This window comes from Anas platyrhynchos, chromosome Z, assembly GCF_047663525.1.
Source record: "Anas platyrhynchos isolate ZD024472 breed Pekin duck chromosome Z, IASCAAS_PekinDuck_T2T, whole genome shotgun sequence".
NCBI classification, from domain to species: Eukaryota; Metazoa; Chordata; class Aves; order Anseriformes; family Anatidae; genus Anas; species Anas platyrhynchos.
The window spans coordinates 33,307,078-33,329,927 of NC_092621.1; positions in this window are offsets into that span (position 1 = coordinate 33,307,078).

Sequence of the window (22,850 nt, forward strand, 5' to 3'; positions counted from 1 at the left end):
GGATACAGAGGCATCATCTGAGCAGCCAGGGATCAAGGTAGGAAAGTCAATGCCCTTTTAGAATTAAATTTGGCCAGGGGAATCAAGACAATAGAGGCTTCAACAATAAGGGCTTCTAAAGGTATATCAGTGATAAAGGAAGACTAGGAAAAACGTGGTACCTTTCTAGAAAGAAATAAGAGACCTTGTCACCTGGGATATGGAGAAGGCGGAGGTACTCAATGCTTTTTCCAGCATTTGGAAAAATCAAAGTTATATAATAATAGCAGTCAGTCTTTGACTTTCGTAATTTGCCAGCTGTTTATTTCTTACATTTTTAAAAACTGTATATCTTGTATATTTTTTTCTGAAACACCTGCACATGAAAAAAAAAAAAGGACACATTTTTGCAGACTTCAAAATACTCTGAAAATTTTGGTATCTGTGCAACACATACTCACACAAGAAAACTGTGGTGAAATATATAAAAAATAATATGAATAGAAGTCTATGAAAGTCAGGATAGAGTTCAGATATTTGGAATTCACTTAATAGATGCAATTAGATTTCTGATTTCTTCTGCACCTCAGAAGACAGTAGCAGTTAAAATATACTATATGTTAGTCCACTTCCTGGTATGAATTTATTTATTTATTTTTTACACCAAAAATCTAGATCATTTGAAAATTACCTGAATTATGATAACCTTTCTTATATATGGATCATGATTTCTTAATGAGAGCCTTGAAGCCACTTTCTACATTCAGTTGTATTTGTCTCTTTGGATATGTAGGAATTCCAATAATTCTCCTGGAAGAAGAAAAGGGACCTTTATGTAAATGAGCCTTTGACCCATTCTGCAGCAGCTAATTTATGGTGATTTAGACCTGTGATTGCACATGTGAAAAATCAAATTATACATCTAATCTCCTTATTACATGGGTCAATTATTAGGGGTCTTTATGTATAACTTCCTAATACACAACCACAGATAGGCATAGCTTAGATCCCATCCAGCACTTATTTATTTTTAATCAGGACTCCTTTTCTACCAAGGATTTTCATCATTTTAATAGGAACAATATTATGACTTTGTAGGAACAACATCTACTTTCAATTATTTATTTATTTATTTATTTATTTTAAATTTAAACACCATACAACAATTACAACAACAACAAAAAACAACAACAACGACAACAACAACAAAAATAAGACATACATTTCTGGACCACTAATTCAGGACTCAAATACAATGTGACTTAGACGTATTTGTGATGGGATCAAATTACATTGAACTATGCCTAAAGTACTCTAAGACCACTACATCTCAAGGAAGGTATAAAATAGCTGTATGAGTAGATTTTATTAAAATATCCTTCCTGTCAGTCCTTGATTTACACTGACCATTCTAGGGATTAATCATGGTGACAACAGAATAAACATGCTTAGAAATGGAGAGAAAATATTAGTACAATTGAAAATGTAGTTTGTTGTTTTTGCACAAGATTGTAAGGCAGCTTTAACAACCAATACAAAATAGGGGCCAAGGACATTAAATACCATTCAAAAGTATTATATCTCAATATATTTTCTCTGGTCAGAGTTGTATTTCTGTACCATTGGCCTATTTTGTGGAATTTGATATAGTTATTTAGTTTTTATAGCTCTCCAAGAGGCTATCAAAGAAATAAAGAAATACTTGAAAAACTTTTTTTTTTTTTTTTTTTTTTTTTTTTTAAGAATATAGACAGGTTTATAGTTTTTTTCATCATCTTATATTTTACTTCTTTTGCAAGTAATTTTTACATTTTATCCAAAAGTTGCAAAACTTTTGATATTAATGTTAATTATTTTGATATTTTGAAATTAAGAATTTTAGTAGAACAGATACTCTATTACAGAAAATATTCATCTTAAGGAAACTTCTTCAGAAGAAATTGTCATCTTGTTCAGAACAAACATATAGATAAATGATTTGTAAATAATATATGTTTCAGTTCTCCAAGCAAAGACATAGTGAATGTATTTTAAAGTAGGTACATTGTCAGTAAACAAGTTGTCTTAAAACAACAAGCATGAACCCCTTTAAATTCAACCTCTTACAAGTTCTTTCATAAAACATTCTTATTGACTTTGCAGTTGATATGTAATTGTTATGATTTTTTTTTAAAGAAATTTACAGCTTCCAGGTAAATGGATCACTGAGACAAAGGTAACCATTCAGAGAGAACAGAATGCTTTCCAGTACTGCACCATGACTGCAGGTGACTCTCAGCATTTGAGAGAATTCTAAGAAATAATTTCCTAAAGGCTTATTTTTTTTTACAGATTGTAAGTTGAGCTTCATCCATGATTCTCAAGAGATTTAGAACTTGTTTAAATTGTAATTCAAGATTTTTAAATTGTGATTCAAGATCAATTTGATTGACACCCTGTGTTTGAGAACATTTACATAGCTGAACAGTTTGCAGGTTTTACACCCACCTTTAAATATTTAGGTTCAGGTTTTAAGATGATTTAGAAATTGCACAGAAAGACACTTTATTTTCAGAAAACAAAACAAAACAAACAAACAAACAAAAAAAAAAAAGAGAGAAAGAGAGAAAAAGAAAGAAAGAGAGAGAAAGAGGAAGAGAGAAAGAGAGAAAGAGAAAGAGAGAAAGAGAGAATGAAAGAACGAAAGAAAGAACGAAAGAAAGAACGAAAGAACGAACGAAAGAACGAAAGAACGAAAGAAAGAACGAAAGAACAAAAGAACGAAAGAACAAAAAAGAAAGAAAGAAAGAAAGGAAAGAAAGAAAGAAAGAAAGAAAGAAAGAAAGAAAGAAAGAAAGAAAGAAAGAAAGAAAGAAAGAAAGAAAGAAAGAAAGAAAGAAAGAAATTCTTTCTCAGCCTTAACATCATTAAACATACTACTTAGTTAATAGATTTAGTAGACATGTACTTTATTCAAATACATTAATAGTACACTTGATCTCTTAAAATCTTAAAAATGAAGTATATTAAGCAAAATTGAATCTATAAATATTTATGCTTATTGTATTTGACTGTTATTAATTATTTATGATCCCATAAGATACAAATCATAAATGAAACCATTAATGATTTATTAACAGTATCTTACTGATGAGAGGCTAACGGCAGTGTTTGAAACAAACCAGAACATATTTTAATATACTGCAAAAAACTAGGAATCATATCCCTGTGTGTTTCCAATTCAGAAACTGTGGTTTCTGTTTTGTTACAGCAGAAGTAGAACATTCTGACAATACTTCTTAATTACTAACTCCTGCATCTTTCTCTGACTGATGGCTGACTGAAATAAGAAATCAGGACTCAGTTTGGACTGCAGACTACTTAATTCCTCCTGTCCAGTCCTAAACCAGTTAAAATTTACCTCAATGAAGATCATTATATTCCCCATAATTATGACCTGAACTAACACTTTGCAAAAGCATGTGCCAAAATCCACTGCCTTTGACGCTGATTGGTGCAAAATGTGGAATTTAAACACCCTGCAGGGCACTTTTTAATCATTGCATGCTATGCCCTGCAATTAAGAAGAAGTCAAGCAATAATAAAATCCAATTAACTCTATGTCTGCATTTAAAATTTTCATCTCATGATCAGAAAAAAGAACCCTAAGTCAAGGGTAATAGTACAGAATAAAAAGTCAAGGGTAAAGCTACAGAAGGCTGAGCATGGAAACACTCTAGAATGGAAGAAAATGTAAGCATAAAATAAAATGGAGAACAGCAGTCCTCTGCTTTTTCTAGCATATAATTTCTTATCCTCTTTAACCACATTAATTAACAAGTTAATACATTTCCTGATAGATTTAATACTCAGTGAAAATTGTTCTTTATAGACTGAAAAAAAAAATAATATCCAATGCAGCTAATTTGTAACTTGTAAACAAACAAACAAACAATAATAATAACAAAAACAATAATAATAATAGTAAACTATTTGCCTAGCGAACCACTGTAGATCATTGCTGTTTTTGTTGTTGCTTTTCTTTTTTTTTTTTTTTTTTTTTTTCCCTTCCCTGAAGGGAAAGATTGCTGTTTAGAAAAAGATTTAAACTTTAGCCCCAACATATTAAGCAGAATTAATGATCTATTTGCTTAGATGTCATATATTACTTCTAGTTTATCCATCCACTGAGTAAACGATAGGCAATACTTGGTCACGATGATAGATTTGAATGCAGGCTGGAACATCAATCAGTGCTGGCAACTGATTAGTTGTTTGTGTCTTTGACAAGCTCTTCCATCTCAGTGAATGAAGGCTTGCTGATTGCTCTCCCTTCTCTCCACATTCATTGCACTCCACTGCCACTATATTACATGGTTAATGCCAATGGTGGAAATTCTCCTTGACAGTAACAGTGAATTTCTCCCGTTCTCTTATCATTACATGCACACTACTGCATGTTCCTTCTGAAACTAGAATTTCTGAGCTCATCCATGCTATCAGGCTGGTGCAGTAAGGCTGAGACCTACAGATGATAAAGATTTTGTGTATAAGGAAAACAAAAAGAGCTGTTGCAATGACATGTTATGTGTCTGGTCACAAGTTAGTTTGCCTGATGGTTAGCTATGAGCATGTTATAGATCAGAAACACTTCCTAAGAATCTTGCAGTTCTGCAGTAGGGTAGCTGCACAAGATGTAGGAGGTGCAATGGGAAGTTCAGTTTTGTGTTAAAGGCAAAATGCAGGAATTCTGGTTGATATTTTCAGAACTGCTCAGATGATTTAGTTGATCCCTACCAATTAACAGTATTTAAAAAGTCTCAGCCTTTGTCAGTCATTGAAAAAAAATTAGCAAATATCTCCAGTGTCACTCCGTTATCATGTCTATGATTTCCTGCAACAGAAGGAGAGAATATATTAGCTGAAGTAGCTGAGGAAATACAGAAAATATGAATGTTGACATTCTTGAACTGCAACATTGTCTAGCATATGTTCAACATGTGTGATTAAGTATTAGGAGGACTGGAACACCAGTAATCAAGATCAGTGACAGTTTATTCAGTTAAAATGTGCACAATGAGGACAGCTCTGAGGACAGTCTTTTGCTGCTCATAGTAGGAAGTACAAAGTGTATATTTACACATATAATAGATGATAGAGAGTGTTATTTAGAGTAAGTTTTTGTTTTGTTTTGTTTTGTTTTGTTTTCCTATTTTCCCTTTACAATAGTTTTTCCAAGTAGATCTTATGTCCACAACATTGAATACTGTTTCACATATGAAAGAGTAGATGATAATGTCGGACAATTTACAAGAAAGAACATAAAGAACATAAAGATAAAGAACATAAATAAATAAGCTTCCAAATGTTTTCCAACTGCAAAAGTCAGTGCTGTGAATAAAGTAAATAACATTCCAATAAAATTCAATTTATGCAAAGAAAAACTAAAGGGAACAAATAGAGGAAGGTATGTTCCATATGTAAAACGCTGTAAATAAGCATGTGAAATTTCAAAATAACTAAGTAAAAATTTAATGCAGGATCACGCTCAGGTTTACATTCTTGTTTTCACTGGGTAGATAGACACAGAAAATGCAGTCACTTTTACCAGTACTCCTCATTCCAGGAACACAATAGAAAAGCACACGCAATCCTCTATTTTTGTAGACAACCCCACTTTCTCTTTTTTTACTTATACTCTGGTTATATTCTGATTTGGTTTAAACCATCAGGCAGCTAAGCTAATTGTGTTGCTTTTCTTGTTAGTTGGTGGAGACATAGTTGTTATTTTGTTTGTCACATCCGTTGGGATTTGAAAACATCCATCTTGCTATTTTATTCCTAAAAAAAATGGATCACTTGGGAAGGTCCATTTTTTTTTTTTTTTTTTTTTTTTTTAATGACAAAACCAGTGTTCAGAAGGATTTGGACTATTTTCTTCCCTTTCTCAAAAACTTCCTCTGCTATGTCACCCCACAACAGAAGGGTCCTCCAAGAGACCTGTTAAGGTAGACAACTGTTTAATGTCTTCTATCTTGCAGCTATGCTGAAAGCTCACTGGTACCTTTTTGGGTCCTTGAAATATCCTCTCCTGAGATATTCTATGCCAAGGATGCAAAGAGCATCAAGGCCAGTCACAATACAGTGCTTTTACCACTCATTCCCGGTTAGATTCACTTAAGCCTCCAATACAGTTAACAGCTAGAACCAACCCCTCACCCCAGAAATACAGATGGGTTCTGGCCCTTTATCACTTGATGGCATTACAGTACACTGTGCACTGTTGTCTACTAAACCTTGTACTTCTGTGAGTCTGATGTGCCAGGACATCGAATCCACATAGTCTACTAAAGTTGATTGACCCTTTCCTCCCCCTGGCCAGAGGCAGTGACCCTCTAATCCTGGTCAGAATCTTCATTACTATGTTTGGAGGACTGCCGACTGGAAATTGGAGCAGCAAGTTTCTCAGAGAACCTCCTTTTTTTTTTTTTTCATTATTTTTTCCCCTGCAACTCGTGTACCTGTGCCTCTAGGTTCAAGGTAGAGTCTTCATCCCATTTTCTCATGTCCTTTCCATGATCACATAGATAAAACCACAGGATGACATGGGGTGTGTACCCACTATATCTTCTTTCTTGAACAGAAAGATGCTTACCCCTGATAGCTGAGACACTGGTTTGTACAGGTGGTGAGGAAGATAAATTCTTTTTAAGTTGGTGGACCTCTTCAGAAAGTTTCTCCACAGCCAAGATTCAGGCCTGTAGGGAAGAGGAGAGACTTTCTTCATACTGAAAGAGTTATTTAGCCAATTCATCAACCATGGGTTTCTCATGGTCTTTCCACGTCATTAGTGCCAATGAGCTGGTATATGATGATGGTGTACTCTGTACAAACTTCTGCCACATTTGACTTCACCTGGATCTTTGGACATATGTTTGTTGTCTAGGTCCCTATAAATCACCTCCTATATGACTAATTCCCTCAGGTACTGGATTCCCCTCTGCATAGTGGTCCACTCACCTGGTTGACATACAAGTTCTTCCTTGAAGGGATACTTTTCCTTCACACCTGGTAGGAGACACCTCCAGAGGGTGAAGATTTATGTTCCATTTCCAACAGTTTTGTCAATGCCTGCATCCTTAGCAAGGGATCACAGCCACCTGGCTTCCCTGCCCACTAATTCCAGATTATTGGCTCTGTTGTCCCAAAAACAGAGCAGCCAAGTGACAAGGCATTCACTTGGACAACAACCAGAATCTTTTCGTATACCTCATAGCTCATACTGGCATAGGCCTATATCGATGTTTCTATGATATCTTCATCTTCCTGTTCATATGATGGCCCACACACTTCAGACCAGCCTGCCTCATCTTCTTCTTCATCCCTGGTCTGAGTAAGAGTTCCTCTGTATTCTAAATGACCTGACATTCTCATCCATTGTTTCATCTTGGTTACAGGTGTAAATGATACTGGTACAGTCTGTTTCCCTGGATCAGCCTTGGGGCCTGTCACAGGGCTTGGAGTGGCCACATGAGATGAAGTGGCCACAGGGTCTGTCACTATGTTGTAGTGGCATATATTGCAGCTCGGTAAGCATAAGCTAAGCCCCAGCATGTTGCAGTGATTTGTCTCTTTGGAATTGCCAGGGTGAATCCTTTTTCAAGCATTCTACCAGTTTTTGAAATTGCTCAGGGGTGAATTTCCAAAACACTGGAGGTACACACTGCTCTAGATGCCTTCCCATATCCTCTCAATCTCCCTGCCACTCATAACTATCCTGCCTCAGGACAGATCTCTGAACGACGTTCCTAAGTAGTTGTTTATCTTTAAACAAAACATGAAATGCATTCAGGAGACATAACAATAAGAACATGCTGGTCTGAACATCCCAAAGATATTCAAAGTTTTGAAAATCTATCATAACTCACATGGAGGAGAAGAGGGGAGTAAAGGAGAAAAGGAGAGTGAACAAGTGGGAAAAAAACATCTCCCCCGTCCCCTCCATATATTTGCTCCCTTAAGAAAAAGGGTAAAAGGTCTAATTATGAATAGTTTCTGAGGTAGGGTTTCCAAAGTGCTCTTTGGAAAAGTGCTCTTTGGCTAATGGCAGTGCTGAGTACAAATACCAGATTAATCTCATGACCAGTAATTTTATCATATCATAAACCAGTGTTAAACAGTACTGCAAAATAATAACCATAAACCAACCCCCAGAACTGATAAATAGCATGACAGGGAACACATACAGAAAGTATTTTACGCAACAGGTTTGAGGCCCTGGAGCTCGACAGACTGGTAGCTGAGGAAGAGGTAGCAAGTGTTCCCAGGAGGATGCCTAGGGCGAGGAGGTCAACTCCACGCCTCAGGACTGCCTCCACCAAGAAAGACAGGAGGGTTATTGTTGTGGGAGACTCTATCCTTAGGGGAACAGAGGGCCCTATTTGTCGGCCTGACCCTACCCATAGGGAAGTCTGCAGCCTCCCTGGGGCCAGGGTCAAGGACGTTGCCAGGAAGCTTCCCAACCTGGTACGTCCCTCTGATTATTATCGTCTTTTGATAGTCCAGGTGGGCAGTGACAACATTGAAGAGAGAAGCCTGAAGGCTATCAAAAGAGACGTTAGGGGGCTGGGATGGTTAGTGGATGGAACGGGAGTGCAGGTGGTGTTTTCATCCATCCCTACAGTGGCAGGGAGGGGTACGGAGAGGACACGGAAAGCCCACCTGATAAACACGTGGCTCCAGGGCTGGTGCCAACGCAGAAATCTTGGGTTTTTCGACCATGGGGCACTTTACTCAGCACCTGGCCTGATGGCCGCAGACGGGTCCCTATCTTTTAGGGGAAAAAGGGTCCTGGGCAAGGAGCTCGCAGGGCTTATTGAGAGGGCTTTAAACTAGGTAAGAAGGGGGATGGGGCTGAAGCAAGGATTGTTGGGGCTGTGCCAGGGGGAACAATGGCAAGGCTGGAGGATAAGGTAAAGGCCCAGCTGAAGTGCATCTACACCAATGCATGCAGCATGGGTAACAAACAGGAGGAGCTGGAAGCTATCATGCAGCAGGCAGGCTACGACCTGGTTGCCATCACGGAGACGTGGTGGGACCAGTCTCATGACTGGAGTGCTGTGATGTCTGGCTATAATCTCTTCAGAAGGGACAGGCAGCACAGAAGGGGTGGTGGTGTGGGTCTCTATATTAGAGAGTCTTTCGATGTTGTAGAACGTGAGGCTAAGAATGACAAGGTCAAGTCCCTATGGGTTAGGATCGGTAAGGACAACAAGGCTAGTGTCCTGGTCGGAGTCTGTTATAGACCGCGGAATCAGGATGAGGAGACGGATGAGGAGTTCTACAGGCAACTGACAGAAGTTGCGAAATCTTCAGCGCTTGTTCTCGTGGGGGACTTCAACTCCCCTGACATATCCTGGAAGCACAACACAGCCCAGAGAAAGCAGTCTAGGAGGTTTCTGGAGAGCGTGGAAGACCCGGGAAACTACAGGCCTGTCAGTTTGACCTCAGTACCAGGGAAGCTCATGGAGCAGATCCTCTTGGGAGTCATCATGCGGCACTTGAAGGGCAAGCAGGCAATCAGGCCCAGTCAGCATGGGTTTATGGAAGGCAGATCCTGCTTGATGAACCTGATCTCCTTCTATGACAAAGTGATGCGCTGGGTGGATGACGGAAAGGCTGTGGATGTGGTCTACCTTGACTTCAGCAAGGCATTTGACACCGTCTCCCACAACATTCTCCTCAGGAAACTGGCTGCTCTTGGCTTGGACTGGAGCATGCTTCGTTGGGTTAGAAACTGGCTGGATAGCCGGGCCCAAAGAGTCGTGGTAAATGGAGTCAAATCCAGTTGGAGGTTGGTTACTAGTGGTGTTCCCCAGGGCTAGGTGCTGGGGCCAGTCCTCGTTAATGTCTTCATCGATGATCTGGATGAGGGGATCAAGTGCACCCTCAGTAAGTTTGCAGATGACACCAAGCTAGGTGCATGTCTCAATCTTCTTGAGGGTACAAAGGCTCTGCAGGAGGATCTGGATAGGCTGCACCGATGTGCTGAGGTCAACTGCATGAAGTTCAACAAGGCCAAGTGCCGGGTCCTGCACCTGGGGTGCAATAACCCCAAGTAGATCTATAGACTGGGAGATGAGTGGTTGGAAAGCTGCCTGGCAGAGAAGGGTCTGGGAGTGATGGTTGATAGTTGGCTGAATATGAGCCAGCAGTGTGCTCAGGTGGCCAAGAAGGCCAACGGCATCCTGGCTTGTATCAGAAACAGTGTGACCTGAAGGGCTAGGGAGGTGATCGTCCCCCTGAACTGGGTTCTGGTGAGGCCGCACCTCGAGTACTGTGTTCAGTTTTGGGCCCCTCGCTACAAGAAGGACATCGAGGTGCTTGAGCGAGTCCAGAGAAGGACAACGAAGCTGGAGAGGGGCCTGGAGAACAAGTCCTACGAGGAGCGGCTGAAGGAGCTGGGCTTGTTCAGCCTGGAGAAGAGGAGGCTCAGGGGCGACCTTATTGCTCTCTACAGATACCTTAAAGGAGGCCGTAGTGAGGTAGGGGTTGGTCTGTTCTCCCACGTGCCTGGTGACAGGATGAGGGGGAATGGGCTAAAGTTGCGCCAGGGGAGTTTTAGGTTAGATGTTAGGAAGAACTTCTTTACTGAAAGGGTTGTTAGACACTGGAACAGGCTGCCCAGGGAAGTGGTGGAGTCACCATCCCTGGAGGTCTTTAAAAGACGTTTAGATGTAGAGCTTAGGGATATGGTTTAGTGGGGACTGTTAGCGTTAGGTCAGAGTTTGGACTCAATGATCTTGAGGTCTCTTCCAACCTAGAAATTCTGTGATTCTGTGAAAGCAATGTGCAGTTCAGAAGACATGCACAGCAGACCTGAGATCGACAAGTCAGCATTGTGAATAGCAACTATTAAGTTATGTAAAGTGTACAACAATTTTGTTTTAACATGTTCTGTTCAGATCTGTCATTATCTCAACCCTTGAACCTCATAGGGTACCAAAAAGGACTGTTGCGGTTTAGCATGGCTGGCAGCTAAGCACCATACAGCTGTTCACTCACTCTTCCCTCTCCCCTCCTTGGATGGGAGAGAGAATCAGAAAAAATGAAGCTTGTGGGTTGAGATAAAGATAGTTTATTAGGACAGAAAGGAATGGAAAGTAAAAATACTAATACTAATACTACTACTAATAATGTGTACATAACAAATGATGAACAATGCCATTGCTCGCCACCCACAGAATGGTGCCCAGCCTACCCCCAAACAGCTGGTCCTCCCCACCCTGGCCAGCCCCCCCATAGTAATTGTTCAGCATGACATCAGATGGTATGGAATACCCCTTTGAGCAGTTTGAGTCAGCTTTTCTGGTCCCTTCCCAGCTCCTGCTACACTCCCAGCCTGCCCACTGGCAGGACAGAGCAAGATGCTGAAAAGTCCTTGGCTTAGTGTAAGCACTGCTCTGAGATAAGTAAAAAATCAGTGTGTTATCAACATTACTCTCATCCTAGATCCAAAACATAGCACCATACCAGCTACTAGGAGGAAAATTTATTCTATCCTAGCTGAAACCAAGACAATTCTGGTTGTTCTACTATTTACAGTGAAAAGGAGGATCACTGCAAAGAGAAAACCTTCTGATGCTGATTTCTGATTTACCACAACTCTTTTTAATATAGGTCACTGAAGGCTATATAGCTCTTCAAAGAAGGTTTTCTAATCTCCTCATGGATTATATAGACATTTAGTATAATGAGACAGTTGGACAGATTAATTTGCTCTTGTTCATGTGAGCTCTGACAGAAGGTCAGGAAAATAAACTGTGTGACTGCAAGAGCTTTGGAATATCAGATCATATTTGGTAAAGAAATAAACCATTAGAGACTGACAAGATCAGTATCATAGTAAAGTAAGCAATGATCAATAAAAGCAAGAACAACAAGATCAGCAACAAAAGTGAGTTCCCGTCCTGTAGCCTGTAATTTTTGCACATTACATAAACACAGATAACAGTCCAATCCATTCATATTTTCTGTGCTTTAGTACTCAAGTTCAATCCAGGAATTCAAACATTTTGTTACTGTTAGTTCTTAGATTTGCCTTTAAAGAACTCATGACAACGATTCTATACCAGCAAATTATTATGATTATCTTTTTTTTTTTTTTTTTTTTAACTCTGAAAAAAATAATAGGAAAAACATATTTTACTGAGGCATAGCTGGTGTAAATTGAGTCTGGTTACCCAGTGCTTTTGCTGGGAAATTCCTGAACAATCCAAGAAAACATTTATCTTCATTTACAATGTCAGTATGCCTGTGGAATAAAGTAATTATTAGAGCCACTTTTTGGTAATTGCACATTATTTAGATGTGTTGTTGTGTTGTTTTTTTTGTTTTGTTTTGTTTTGTTTTGTTTTCATTTGTTTGTTGATTTTTTTTTCCCTGATTAATATTTGCAGATTAATAATTACAACATCTCTCATATACATACATGCACATATACAGGGAAGAAAATCTGTTCTACACCTACTATTTATCCAACTTAAATTAAATTATCCTTCTTTTCTGCTGTATCTTATATGAAGGAGCATTTATGACTTTAGATTTCATTTTGGTTAAATTGAAGTTATATTCATTTTTATTGGGCCTTTTAAAGCCTAGTTAAAATTTTAAAATGTTTAAAGCAAAGAATAAATAATATGTATTCCTTTTAGCATCACCTCATGGATCCACTATTCAAGAATCTATACTCATTATGCTATTCTTACAAAGTCTTTAATGCTGTCAGCTGCTTTGGTGATAACACTTCCTTTAATTGAGGTAATCATCAAATGTTGCTCAGGAGTGCTGTAAAGGATCAGCTACTGGAAAGATAGATACTTAGAACGGAAATGTTTCAAGTGATCCTCTTTTATTTTAATTTTTATTTTATTTATTTGAATACTCTGTGAAACACTTATAAAAAAACTCTTATTATCACAAGGAAACAATATAATAAATAATTACTCTTGAAAAGTATGAGATACATGATCATTTAAGAGTTTAATATGACAGAGAATGGTAATTTTGGAGAGCAATTGTAACTTTCACTACCAATCCAGTGGTTAAATAACAACATGTTGTTAAATAACCTACCAAAGTAACAAACAAACAAACAAACAAAAATCAGATAAGCTATATAAACCAAAAAAGATAAAACAAATATTTCTATCTTTCTTTCCTGTCTGTTTTCAATGACTATATATCAAAAGTTTATAACCTATAATGCAAAGTTCAAACACACCACAAGGACAGTTAGGTTTGACAGAAACAGTACAGGGATGCTTCATAGTATATTAACATTCAACAAGGTAATTAGTATTTTTCTCTTTCCCTGGAATGACTAGGTGCAGACTTAGGTTTACATTCTACTCAAATTTAAGGATACTGACTTATGTTTCAATGGTTTATGTTTCTTTCAGTTAATGCCTTGACCAAACCTGTTTTTCAATCCCTTAATTGTATGCCTGTAAAAACTGACTGTTGTTGTGGTAGAGATAAAAAATATTGAAAAGCAATGAACCAGATCTCATTCCTTTGAAAATTACTGGGAATATTTTCCTCAAGTTCACTGAAAATAGCACATAAAGAGTAATTCTTGAAGAGTTACATATACCAATGAACCTGACAATGACTGAATTGCACTGTGAGGTACTCGGGATGCCTTTTTAAACAGATGCAGTAGTTGAAAAACTTTACATGTTAATTTACAACTGTAATTAATTAACAACGTCATTGTTAAGGTTAGGATCTACTGTTAATAAAGCACAATACCAGGTTTCTTGAAAGGTTATCTATATATACATCTCAACATACCATTACACAATAAGTAGACCTGAAATTGACAGCAGTTAAGAAGCACTTGAAAGAGTGCTACAAAATGTGAAAGAATTCAGAGAAAAGTGATAGAATTATGAAAGTGAGAACCCATGATTTCTGCCAACTCTGCAGCTCCTGTGGTTGTTATAGACACCACCTGATGAAATGCTAAAGCACATTAATTCAGTTCCCAGTAAAGCTGCTTTCCATGTAGTACTAGTTTTTTTAACTGTTATCTCTGAATCATGCTTTCAATATATACTCCTTCTTTCTCACTCCCAGGGCCATACTTCGTCCAGGTCTCCTCTGATTCTAACCCTGACTCCCACAGGGAAGAGCAGCAAATAGTAATAGCCTGAAGGCGAGACAAGGCTTATCAACCTTTGCACTATGTCCCTCATCATGGCTCTAGACAAGCAGCAAGCCTCCTGCTGTTCAGCAGATGTAAGGCCCCACAGGACTTAGTCTCCAGTAACTCTTACCCGATTTTTCAGCTTCATGCAGACTGCAGATGAAGGCCCAGGTGGTTATGATCATTTTGACAAGTTGTTTGACCTCACTAGTGTCTAGGGAAGAGTAGGAAAAGTGTATTTATTTCAAAATAGAAGATATGTAGGGGAAGCAGAAATTTTCCTCCTGTTGCTACTGTCCATCCTTTCTCATTACCAAAAAGTACTGATGAGAAAATACTTTCATTCTAAGCTCCATGATCCAGATACCTAACACAAGACATGTCAGCCTCTAAAACACATGAATTAGTTGTCTGAGTAGTTTCTCATTAACATCTCTCTTACATTACATATGACATATCTGGATTTAACGTCTGACAGTATGGCGCAAATAAGTAAGGGGCTTTGGTCTAGCAGTCTGAAGATACTTCCTTTCCTCTTCCTCTGCCCATGCGTAGCTTGAAGTATACTAAGTTTACTTTTTTTTTTTTTTTTTTTTTTATATATATATATTTACTTCTGTAAATTTAATTTTGTTATAGTTTCAGAATCCCCAGTTGTAGTTGGCCTATGTGGCAAGGTTTTGATTGTGGGGGGCTTTAGGAGTGGCTTCTGTGAGAAAAATCCAAAAGCTATTCTACTATTTCTTCTTTATGAGAACTAACCTTCTCTTGGCCAGCCTAATGTATGGCAATGCCATTAGACATGTATGTGCCATAAGATGAGCCAGCGGGGAAGAAGACCAGTGTGGCTGAACAGGAAATTCCTAGAAAGACTGGCCTCAGGCTGTGCCAGGGAAGGTTTAGGTTGTAAATTAGGAAACATTTCTTCCCAGAAAGAGTAGTTAGACATTGGAATAGGTTTTCCAGGGAGGTGGTGGAGTCACTGTCCCTGGGAGTGTTAAAGGAAAAGTTGGACTTAGTGCCTAGGGACATGGTTTAGTGGGTAATATCAACTGGCAGGTGAACAGTTGGACTAGATGATCTTGAAGCTCTTTTCCAGCCTTCATTATTCCATAATAGCTCATGACACTGTGAATAGTTAGGTGATTGGCCAGGGACTGTCCTTGCTTATCACTATCCTTTGTGTATTTCAAGTAGCCAACCATATCTTCCTTGGCCAAAGGTCAATCCCATGCAAGACTCTCGGTTCATTCTTCTTTATATTAGATCACCTTTACATTTTGTTATGAACTTTCCTGGACACAGAAATTGATCACATATATTGGTCACTGTATAAGTGACCCCACTAGGCCTCCTGTTGTCAACATGAAGCCAAGACAGAAATATGCACGAGATATCATTAGAAAAGTGCTGCCCGTTTTAGTAAGTCTCAGCCATGGGTCAGTCATGGTGCCTTGTGATTACTCTCATTCTTGCCAAGCTGCCAGGCTTTCCCTGCAGTTTTTGGTACTGATTGGTCCCGGAGTGGTAATAAACTGCATCGTTTCCCTTGGCAAGTGTTTACATTCTTTCCAGCCATGATCCTTGGATCTCCATTTCCAAGCTCCTGTTTTCCTAGAAGCCAATGCCAGGAATGACTTGTGTCTTGTATCTGTTTTTTAGTTTATGTTGACTGGAAGTGCAACTTGTACTACACTTTGTGCAAGATCAATATAGCTGTAAAATCAGTTATTACATATGTATATATATACACACACATATATAAATATAATATATTTATAATAAGAATAAAGAATATATAAATATAAATATCATTTATAATAAATATATTTATATTATTTATATATTTATACATACATATAAAGAATGCTGCAGGTATCAAATAAAATTGATACCCCCTGGAATCCTTGAGCCAATCAGACACCTGCTCTGACTCTGTTCCTTGACTGGGAAGGTTCCTATCACTCATTTGGGAAAAGTGAAATCATTTCATTATGTCTCTATTGAACACTAAATAATAATATTTAATTTTCATCTTTAAGAAATACAGACACAGCTGGCAACTTTCCTTTCTGTGGTTCAGATATTTCACATAATTTTAAGTGTTAATTAGCAGATGCCAATTATAAAAGACTCTGATGTTGTAAACATCATAAAGCCAGTGTGAATAAGAATGACAGCCTTTATTACCTGAATTTACTTCAGCAGATTTATCACTTGTGCCTAAGTATCTTAAGCACTGTTTCATCACTTAAGAGGCTCTTATCTTTCTATGTAACTCCAGAGGAGATTTATTTCTCAATATTTATGTTATAGTAGAAGAGGGAGAAACAGAAGTACCTAAGAGGCTGAAGTGTCAAAGAACATTTATAAAACTCAGATAAAAAGTGATAGATTCCAAGTCAAGAACTGAAAGCAAGTTAAATATTTAATTGATGTATATAAAATACATTTTGGCCTAGGTAGCTTTTGACTGGATAACAGAATTCAAAATTCAAATGGTAAGCAGGAAAGCAATGGATACCCAGGATATATGGTGAATTGACAAGAGTGATTACCTCATCTTCACTGCCTATCAAGTATGCCTTTATTTCAGTCTTTCTTGGCATTTCCCAAAACTGCTGAGATAGAGTAGCTAATGTGAGAAACAAAGTTGTGTTTTTGCAATAGAAGGTGTTTTTGCAGTGGAAAATTCCACTAACCTTGCATATTCAAAAGTGATGGTGCAGTATAGCAGTGGGGAGTATATTAAGCAGATAAGGGGAAGGTCCCACTGTCCCAAAATAAGGAGGATAGATAAGATAAACAGAATGAGTGGTATGAAATAAGTAAAAAACAAAAATCATGGGCTGTCTAGTCATGAGAGAGTAGGGAAGAAAAAAAAATAAAGAAATAAAAAAAAAAAAGGAGTTTATTTGACAGTTGGTCAAATAAAATTGTACATAGATGGTATAGAAGTGTGTCAGATAGTTTGTGAACTCAGCCTCCTTACTCCTTACTTAGTTTCCTTACTCAGCCAGTAAGGAAACAGGGGAGAAATCAGGTGTTGGGTAATAGGGAATATAAGCTTATGATAAACTTTTACTGTGTACTCCTGCTTGCAGGACACCAGCCTTGGCAGTCACAAATAAAATAGCTTCACAGAAGATCCTGTCTGAAGAAAATTATTGAGATTCTTCACACTAAGATCAATAGGCATGAGAGGAGAAAAATCAGTGTAGCAAGTAGGAAGAATAGGGGGAGCCATTTCTTACCACTTTCACCTTTGTTAAAAACAAAAACAAACAAACAAGAAAAAAAAAGTAACGTTTGGAAGAAAATGGTGTGCTATTTGTAAGAACTCACTATTGTTTTGTTTTTGTCTTCATCGTATTTTTTCTCCTTAGTTTCCCATTGACTTTTACTTATGTACAGCTGATAGTGAAATATTTTTGAGAAAATGAGAAAGGTTAAAGTAGCTATATGAAAACACTGCTTGTCCAAATCTGTTACTAAAGGCTGTTATTCTCTGACTCCTTTTCAGTCCCATTGCTTACTACCTACATGAGCCTGATTTACAAAATGACATCTTAAACACTTAACGAAGGAATAGTTAGTTTCTATCAGAAACTCTCTTGTGACAAGAAGTGGAATTGGAATTTATCACGCTATAGCTAGTATCCATGTGCCATATTTACACCAGGTTGGGCACTACCACCAAGGCTGATTATCAGTGTTCCTTAGTAAATTTTATCTATTCGTATACATCAGTCAGGGTTCACAAAAAAAAGGCTGTGCTGTCCATTGATTCCAGTCTTGTTATTTTAAACCTAGTCAGTATCTTGTAATTGGGCAGAATTATGGAAGTAGAAACAAAAACACAGGAACTATCTTTTCTTTTAGAAAGCAAATAGTTCACTTTCTTTATTTACTTATTTATTTATTTATTTAATGCACAACAGTACAGGGCTGGACAACACAGTTATCATTTGTTCATACTCAATTCTGAAGCACAGGGTCGGGTGATAATGGTTTTGCTTTTCTGTTCTGTGAACACTTTGAAGACAGCTACACCTGTGCTATCACCAGCAACTTAATTTGATTGTTACATGCCTGTATACCAGCAACTGCCTATTGGTGTGAGCAGCTGTGAGCCCTCACTACCACCCAGTTCCTGAGCCTTCTAGTGTCTGCAAGCCCGTGCTTTCAGGGGCTTTGAAAGGTCATTTTTACAGGCAGATTCTGTAACAATGTGTTGGAATATGTTATTCTCAGGCTACTAGAAGTTCACGTAACAATGTTTAAAAGCAAACTTGTATGGAAATATAATTTTTCTCAACACCTTTACTAATACCTATCTAAATACAGTAGTGTTATTGATAGGGCTATTTATGTATATATACATATACATACATATACATATATATAATATATAAGGCTATGTATATATATATATGAATGAGAGAGAGGTTGTTGGGGGGAGGTTGTATCAATCCTTCTCCTGTCAGAGCTCATGTGTAGTGGGTTTACATGGCAAGGTTTTGGTAGCGGGGGGCTGTAAGGGTGGCTTCTTTGAGGAGAATCCAGAACCTGCCCCATGTTAGATAAGGGCCTGCCACTGGCCAGAGCTGGGCTAATAAACAATGTTGTATGTATCTCTGTGAGAGCATATTTAAGAAAAAAAAAAAAAAGCAAAAAAAAAAAAGCTGCACAACAGCACCTGGAAGAGCAAGGAGTGAGAAACTGCCCTGCAGACACCAAGGTCAGTAAAGAAGGAGGGCAGGAGGTGCCCCAGTTGGTGTAGCAGAAGCTCCCCTGTAGCCAGTGGAGAGGACTATGGTGGATCAGGCTGTCCCCCTGCAGACCGTGGTGTACAACAGTGGAGCAGATTTCCGTGCTGCAGCCCATGGAGGAGACCGCGGTGGAGCAGGTGGATACATTCTGAAGGAGGCTGCAGCACATGGAGAACCCCTGCAGTAACAGGCCCTGGGCTGGAGCTGCAGCCTGTGGAGAGGAACCCATGCAGGAGCAGGGGTCTGGGGGGAGCTGCTCCTTGTGGGGGACCCAGGTTGGAGAATTTTGCTCTTGAGGGATGGACCCATGGTACGGACCCTATCTGGAGAAGTTCTTGTAGAGTTACTGCCTGTGGGAAGCCCATGCAGGATCAGTTTGGGAAGGACGGCATCCCGTGGGAGGTACCCCAAATAGAAGCAGGGGCAGAGAAAGACCAAGAAGGAGCAGCAGAGATGAGGTGCTATAGACTGACCACAATCCCCATTCCCCCATTCCCCTGCACCACTCAGGGAGCAGAATTGGAAGAGGGTGGATGTGGCAAGGTGTTTTTTTTTTTCTTTCCTTTGTTTCTCACTTTCCTATTTTAATAGTAATAGGCAATAAGTCTTACTACTTCCCTACTCTGAGTCTGTTTTGCCTGTCTCGATAATTGTATAGAAATGTCTCCCCATCCTTATCTCAACCCTTGAGCCCTTTGTATCATATCATATTTTCTCTCCCTTTCCCTTTACAGATGGGGAGTGAGAGAGCTACAGAGGTGGAGCTTGTCTGCCCACACAAGTAAAACCACCATGTCATGGGCCTCTGAAACTTCACTCCTACTCTTTTAATATTGTTGTCTTCCAAGTCCAATGTTTGTCATCAGGATTCCTCTCATCCTCTCACCCTCTTGATGTGATTCCTAACTAAATCTAGCCTAATAGCAGTTCCAGAAGAAACAAGCAAACAACTTCTCTCCTCTGGTTGATTTCATAGCATTATAGAATGGCTTGGGTTGGTAGGGACTTTAAAGATCATCTAGTTCCAACTCCCCTACCTTGGGTAGGGATGCCACCCACTAAACCTGGTTGCCCAGGGTCTTGAACACTTCCAGGAATGGGGCATCAACAACTTTTCTGGGCAATCTGGACCAATGCCTCACCATCTTCTGAGTGAAAAATTTCCTCCTAACATCTAATATAAATCTTCCCTCTTTTAGTTTAAAGTCATCCCCCCTTATCCTGACATAGTCTGTCCAAGTAAGAAGTTGATCTCCATCTTTTTTATAAGTCTCCTTTGAGTACTGAAAAGTCACAATAATGTCACCCTGGAACATTCTCTTCTTCTGGCTCAACACCCCCAGATCTCTCAGCTTTTTTTTCGTAAGAGAGGTGTTTGGGCCCTCCAGTCATCTTCATGGTCATCCTCTGGACCTGTTCTAACAGATCCATATCCTTCTTGTGCTGGGGGCCCCAGACCTGGATGCAGTACTCCAAATTGTGCCTCACAAGGCCAGAGTAGAGGGGGACAATCATCTCCCCCCACCTGATGATCACAACTCTCTTGATACAACCCAGGATGCAGTTGGCCTTCTGGGCTGCAAGCATGTACTGATGGCTTATGTAAATCTTTTCATCCACTAGAACCCCTAAGTCCTTCTCTGCAGGGCTTCTCTCAATGGTTCTTCTATCAGTCTGTACTTGTGTTTGGGATTGCCCTGGCCCAGGTGCAATGCCTTGCACTTGGACTTATTGAACCTCATGTGGTTCACATGGACCCACTTCTCCAGCTTGTCCAGGTTTTGGATAGCATCCCTTCATTCTGTTGTATCATCTGCACCACTCAGGTTGGTGTCATCTGCAAACTTGCTGAGGGTGCACTTGAACCCACAAAGTCATTGACAATGATTTTAAGCAGAACCAATCCCAGAACAGACCCCTGAGAAACAACACGTCACCAGTCTCCACCTGGACATAGAGCCACTGACCACCACTCTTAGCACGACCTTCAAGCCAATTCCTTATCCATTGAATGGTCCACCCATCAAGTCCATATCTCTCCAATTTGGAGATCAGTATGTCATGTGGAACAGTGTAAAAGCCTTGCAGAAATCCAGGAAGATGACGTAGATTAGTCTTCTCTTGTGAACTGATGCAGTCACTCCATCACAGAATGTCACAAGATTGGTCAAGCACTATTTACCCTTGGTGAAGCCATGCTGGATCTCTTGGATCTCCGCTTTGTCTTGCATGTGATTTGACATTGTCTCCATGAGGATCCGTTTCATGATCTTCCGAGGCACAGAGGTGAGGGTCACCAGTCTGTAGTTCCCTGGGTTGTCCTTTCTACCTTTTTTAAAAATGGAAGTAATGTTCCTCTTTTGCCAGTCACCAAGGAGTTCACCTGACTGCCAGAACTTTTCCAATATGATGGAGAGGGTCTTGGCAACTACATCAGCCAATTCCTTCAGGACCCTGGGATGCATGTCATTAAGCCTCATAGATTTGTACGTGTTTAGTTTCATCAGGTGATCTCGAACCTACTCTTTGCTTGAAGTGGGAGGTTCTTTGCTTCCCCAAACCACTTCTCTGTGTTCAGTAAAATGAGAGACATGGTAAGCCTGACTGGTAGTGACAACTGAGGCAAAGACTTTGCGGAGTACCTCATTCTTCTCCATGTCAGTTGTTACCAGTTCACCCTTCTCATCCATCAGAGGGATTGCATTCTCCTTGGCCTTTCTTTTCTGAGCAATATAACTGTAGATAGAATCCCTTCTTGTTACTATTGGTATCCCTTGACTTCCATCTGTGCCTTGGCTTTCCAGATCCCATCCCTGCACATCTGGAAAGTATCCCTGTACCCTTCCCAGACCACATGATCCTGCTTCCAATGTCTGTGCATTTAATTTTTGTGTCTCAAGTTGACCAACAGGACCTTGCTCAACCACCCTGGCTGCCTGTCCTCCCTGCTCTCTTTCTTACACATGGGGATGGAAAGTTCTTGTTCTCTAAGGAAAATGTCCTTAAAGATTTGACAGCTCTGTTCAGCTCCTTTGTCTCTGAGGACAGTGTTCTAGGGGATCTCATCCACTAGGTCTTTAAATAGCTTGAAGTTCAGGGTCCTGACTCCGCTCTTTATCAAGTCCATATTCCTCGAGATCACAAACTCAACCAGGGCATGGTCACTGTAGCCCAGACTGCCTCCAGTCCTAACCTCTTTAATGAGTTCACCCACATTGGTGAGCATCAGGTTCAGCAACGCTTCTCCTCTGGTTTGTCAAATACCCAGACTTGGAAGTTATCCTCAACACACTCTAAGAGTCTCCTGATTGCTTACAGTTTGATGTGTAGCTTTTTCAGCAGTCATCTTAGTAGGCGAAGTTCCCCAGCATGATGAGAGCATGTGATCGTGCTGCTTCTTGTAGTTGAAGTAGCTGTTGTAGTTGAGCCTCAGCATCAGGCTCCCCTTGATCAGGCAGCCTGTATTAGACCCTGACCACATGGTATCCTTTATTGGTCTGGTCCTCTAACTTTTGCCCACAAACTCTCAACCTGCCTGTTACTTTCTCAGTCATCTCTTTGTAATCAAGCCATTTTTTTTTTGACATAGAGGGCAACACCCCTGTCCCTCCTTCCCTGTCTGTGTCTTCTGAAAAGCTTGTAGCCCTTGTTTCCAGTATTCCAGTTATGTAATCTGCCCTACCACGTTTCCATGATGGCAACCATGTCATAGTTTTGTATTTGCACCATGGTCTCCAATTCCTCCTGCTTGTTTCCCATGCTGCATGCATTGTTGCAGAAGCACTTCAGCTGGGCTATCAGTTACATCACATTTTCAGAAGAACATTTCCTGATTGCTCTGGGACAGTTCACAAATATTTTCCTGTTGTTTCTTAGAGTGACAATGTTATCAGGTTTGCTTCCTTCACTCA